The following is a 6,000-nucleotide window of genomic DNA, read 5'->3' as shown; positions in this document are numbered from 1 at the left end:
CATTACATCTTTGCTTATAGTCGTTGCAATCCACTTTTGCTCATAACTGCTGCAATTCAGTTTTTTATGGCTGTCGCAGTCTAGTTTACCGCAATTGTTGCGTTATAATTCCGCTGCAACTGTTGTGTTCCAGTTTACATCACCGTTGTTATCCTGATTCATATAACTATTGACGACATATAAAGATCGATGTTAGATCCAGTAACACATTCAAGACCGCTAGGAGGTCCAGTGTCACACAAATTTTGTTACCATCTCAACTATTGAAGGGTTTCACCAATGGTTGTTGCCTTTTGGCTAACAACTTTCGCATCTCAGCCTCTAATTGACAGCAGATTAGTACCAACAGTTAATGCTACCCAGTTTGGTTGGAAATTACTATCAACCCGCAAATTCAGGTTTCGCTTGCAACAAAAGTCAACACGGATTCTAGCTCAGTGACTGCTAGGATAGCTCATCTTTTCCAATGATTGTCACCAGTCTAGTTCTACACAACTGCTCCAATTTAGTTTCGCATCAACAACTGCAACCCACATTCAATAGTTGTTTTTGCATCAATCATTACAATCCAGTTTCACCAGTAACTTTTTGGGTCATCTCTCTCCTGCAACCACTGTAATCCAGTTTCACCAGTAAATGTTCAGGTCATCTCTCGCCCTCAACCATTGCATTTTAGTTCAGGTCACAATAACCTCACTTGGGGGCGTCTTGATTATAGTTTCCGCAAACAACGAGGGAAGGTTGTCGTTCACTTCAACAACAGTAATCCACTCTTGGGGGCGAATTTTCCCATTGACCAAGGGAAACAAAACTTCTTAACCCCCAACAAGTTGAATGTTAAGAAGGGGCGATGTTTGTACCATGATAAAATTACAACATGTTGGGCCAATATATAGTTTGGGCCACTATTCAGTTGTCATCTAAGCCTGCCATCCAACCAACTAATGCAGCTCACTAGCCATCCCAATGTTCCACGAAGTCAATTATCAGTCAACGGTCAGTCAATGGTCAAAGTCAACGACTGGTCGAGTGTCAGAGTCAACAACCAAGTTGCCAATCGCGCTTCCATCCTGTTTCCATCCGACTGCCATCCTTTTTCCATCCATGTTGCAAATCGTGCTACCAGTCATCCTTCAGCCATGTTGCCATCTAGCCATCCAGTTTCCAGTCATGATTCCAGTCAAGGCAGCCTGTTAATCAAATATCGACAGTTGCAGTCAACATCGAAAGTCAACCCTGCCAGTCAAAGTCAAGGTCGTTGGTCAAACCCGCTGGCCCATGTGAATTTGGCCCGTTTTCACCGATCCAGTGCAAAATCCCTAGAAGGAGATTATGGAAGTTTTTGGATGACTTGCTGACCAAGTTGCTAGAGGGAAGTTCCGGAATGTTCCAGATGACTTTGAAAATACGAGGGTACCCAAATATACCTCAATATAAAACTTTTCCACCTATAAGTCCTTTCTCCGAAAGTGATTGTCTATGGACTGAGTCGAGACAATACAAAAAATCGGTTCACACTTCGTGTGATCATCTATGGATACGAGATCGAGACAATACAACAACGAAGTATGTTTACTTGATAAAAAGTTCGGAGTTAACCAAACACGATAGGATTGCTTATCAAGTAAATAGGAATTAACGTTTGTGTAATTTACTTTAAATTATAATAACAACAATTATAATTACGAAAAATAAAAGTAAATGACACAACAAGATTTTGTTAACGAGGAAACCGCAAATGCAGAAAAATCCCGGGACCTTGTCCAGAATTGAATATTCTCGGGATTAAGCCGCTATACAATCAAACCAACTTCGTATAGTTGAGACCAAGCAACTAAACCTATAGTTCACCTAGTTCCGTCTGTATTCCCACGCCTCCGACCTGTAATAAGTCACGTACTTGGAACAATTCCTTTGGTTCGTATTCCAAATAGTAAAGGAACAACAAATCTGTTTGGTATCAACTCTTTTCAACCAAGTGATATGAGTTCGACAAAGGCTCTTCTGTTTATCTCAATAAATTCCTTCGTCGGGTTGATAGATCTATCTTATTATCAACTACCGAAGTAATTGTTAAGATTTTGCAATCAATACTTTTAATCACAAATAATTGTATTGATGCCGATCTACACAACTAATCTACCACAAGGATAAATCGATTATAGTTGGATCCTCTTTTACCGAAACAAGTATTGTGCACACCAAAGATTATGAATCCCAAATCAGAAATCTTCAAAATCTTCTTTGTCTTCAAATCTTCTTAGATTTTCAATAAACACCTGCACACAATCAACTTGAATCTCTTGTGATCAATCACGCACATAACGGAGTCTGTTAACAATGGATTATCACAAGACGTCTTTAGATCTACAAACAATCTAAAGATCCCCGTCGAAACTTCGATCTAGTTTGAGTGAATCTTATATCAGAAGAGAAGATTCTCAAGCATAAACAAACTAGGTGCAATCAAAGTTCAACCACCGTTAGTCAATCAAATCAATCGAAAATAAAAGATAAACCGCAATTATCTAGTTTCCCAACAACGGTACTATTAGAGCTTCTTAATCCCAAAGAAGACTTTGAACTGAGCGGCCGTAAGAGATTTTGTCTAATTAGGTTAGTCTCCTCTCCGAATAGGCGGCTTCACGATAGACGCATTTATGTGTCTATATTGTCTTCAATTTTCTGTATTGTTGGTATTCGATTTCGTACTTATTATGGTGTTTTTTTGTATTTGTAGGTATTTTTGGGAAATAAACATTTTTGGAAAATTCGGCTCGAAAAGTTGCTCGGGCACCCCCGGAGAAAAGTACTCAAGGCACCCTCATTTTGGATAAGGGCACCCCCATGCACCCCTACTGTTAAAGGCGCATGCATTTTGGATCAGGGCACCTCTTCTTCTTCATTTCAAATTTCAAAATTGGCGGGAAAATAAATAAACAGAACTGTGTAATTTTTGATCGAAGTTTGAAGGAGTTCTGGGTTGATTAAAGGGCTGAAATTTGTTGGGTAGTTGTGATATGTCCCAACAAAACTATCATGAGTGATTTAATTGGCTAAATTTGGCTAGATAATTCGCGAGAAGAAAACATGGGAGTTTATTCTCGGAAGAGGTTATCACGGGATTGCGCAAGATTTAGACGTGCTGGAGTGTGCTAAACTGGAGCAGAAACGTGTAGAAGACAACTAAAAGTTCGTTGGATGGCTATAGACGCGTGAGAAGCTGTGAAAAAGGGAAGAAATCCCGTGACTGGCAGTGAAGAATATTACCGAGTAAATGAAGATTATCCGGAGTTATTGGCGAGTATTTTTTATTCTGGAGAGTATATAAAGGGTGTCGAGGGTTATTAAAAGTTTTACGGAGAGTTTGGTAGATTATAGAGCATCACAGAGTCGAGAAAATCAAATTCCAGAAATATTTTTCTGCTGTTGCTCATCTAAAGAACGCGAAGAACAGACCATTCAAGATAGTCGTTTTTCAACAGTGGAAACGACACACAACCGTGGGTCGAGAATCAGCGACAGTACACTTCTATCGTTCTTTTCTGTTTGTAACACATATAACTGTTACAGACCCGGTTATCATTGTTTCTCCCATTTCATCATTTGTAAACACCATTTGAGCAAAGAAATCAACTTTTGAGCGTGTTTTCCTAATGATGAGCTAAACCTCATCCTCTGGAGCGAATGAGGAAGCTATTTCACCAATGAAAAGTGGTAATCTCTAATTTATGCAATTATTATATGATTATTTGCCTAGATAAATAAATTGATAAAATGGTTTTTGTTAAACAATTGTCATTTCAATTGATGGAGCATGCTAGGCTAGGGTTTTGATGTCTCATACTTTCGATCTACAATTGTTATTTCTAAAAAATCACCTATTGTAATATTAAGAATCAATTTGAATGCATGATTTGCATGATTATAATTAGAGAATATAAATCACTTTGATTTTGGTAAATAGTGGATTCCATATCCCAGGTCTTCTCCATATTTTTCATATCACTTTTATTTAAGTTTGCTATATTTTTAATCTTAAAAATTAAATCTAAAATCTATTGCTTTCACAAGTCTCAACGAACTTTTTACTACAACTCAATTTGAAAACACATCACTTCACCAGTAGCAGCACAACTGAGATAGTTCTTGCTTTACGAGGATTAGTTTGCTCGAAATGCAAACTTTCATATTTATAGACCAAGGAAGTTTGGACACCAAGGAATTTCCAAAACCGAAAATATTCTCAAGATATTATGCAATATATTCCAGATTCGGTTTCCATAATTCCTGGAAATGCTTTGTCCAAAATATTGACCGAAAATCTCTTAAAAAATATCCAACTAGTAAATGCACATTACTAATTTTCATTTTCCAAAAATAAAATTAAAAACCTTAAATAAAAGATTCCCAATTTATTTTATTCGATCCGGGATTTTCTTCCTTTAACTATTAAGGAATAACTTTGAACAATTAAAGATAAGCGTCATTGCACATGTTCAAAGTATGACGACATCCTTACTTTGTAAGTCCTCTTTCATACTTACAATCTTGAAACCTATTTTCTACACTTCCAAACAAGTTTAGAATTGGTTCATCTTACTTTCAAGAACTATGTGATTGATCAAGAACACTCAATCACAAATCATGGGTTTCACGGTTCTACCAAAACAAGTTTCGGTTCTACCTCCATGTGAGTATTGTGCATAGTCACACCAGCTTTCCAAAATTCGGTTGACTAGGTACTAGGATCGGTTCCCCACATATATATGGGTATCGAACTTGTACTTGATGCACATGTCCTTAGGATCTGTTCCCCATTGCCTAAAAACGTGTTGCACATGTCCATAGGATCGGTTCCCCTTTCTTTTAAAAACTTGTTTCACCTCATACAAGGATCGATTCCCCTTTGTGATAGGTTGCACCTCTTACTAGGATCAGTTCCCCTTTACCCAGAGTCGGTTATACCAATAACACTGAATCGAACATACCATCTCAGTTGATTACTTAAGACTGGTTTCACTAATAAAAGTCATACAAATACAAAAGTCAGGCCTTTGTGAATAGTTTTACCAAGAATATAAACAACTCATGAGCGGTTATACTAATCGCACATATTGGTAGTTCGAAAGATATGCAATGAATAACTATACCAATAATGCCTGGCGATTTCTCTTTCGATTCATAAAAAAAGTTCATGAATTTACTTCCTTAAAACAAATGTAAAACATTGTTTCCTAGGATGAAATCTTCACCTTATACCCATACATAATCACAATAGCATTCAAACGATTATGTCGATGTCTTATCTACAAAGTTTAATGGTTAAGCAATAAACCTCCTATTGTATTCCTTAATACTATGTCTAACTAGAGTATAATCATTCATGCTTCGCAGTTTTGTTTTCAATATGCACGACTTGAAAGATACATTAGGGAATGAAAAAGTTCAAGTCAAATATCACTAACCTCAAGTGGAAGGATGATGTTGTCGTTGTAGCTCCTTACTTCTTCACTTCTTAAAAGTCTTCGCAATACTTGTAATGTCTCATTTCCTAATAATTTCAAGCTAACCTATTCAAAGTTGACTCTAGTACATAACCAAGCGACTCTTAAATGAGTTTTGTCTCACTAAAATATGACAACCAAACTTGACATACCAAAGCTTGGTGGGTTCAACCGAGCTATGCTCTAACAATTGCCCTCTTTGTCAATTTTAGTGAAAAACTCTTACATCATATTGATAAACAAATTACAGGAATTTATTACACATACGCTTGATTCCCGAATTCAACAACACAATAACCTGTATACATTCAATCCTTAAATGTCGTTGTTGACATTATAATAACAAAGTTAATACTCCCCCTAAAGGTAAGATAGGTAGATTTTATCAATCCGCACGTCTTTGTTATTTCCTTTGTAGTCCATATAACTACAAGTATATGATATGTTGCTCCTCCTTAGTCTATGCTTTCACTCTTTCGTTAGTAAACGTTTA

This window comes from Papaver somniferum, chromosome 6, assembly GCF_003573695.1.
Source record: "Papaver somniferum cultivar HN1 chromosome 6, ASM357369v1, whole genome shotgun sequence".
Classification (NCBI taxonomy): Eukaryota; Viridiplantae; Streptophyta; class Magnoliopsida; order Ranunculales; family Papaveraceae; genus Papaver; species Papaver somniferum.
This window is presented reverse-complemented; position numbering follows the sequence as displayed.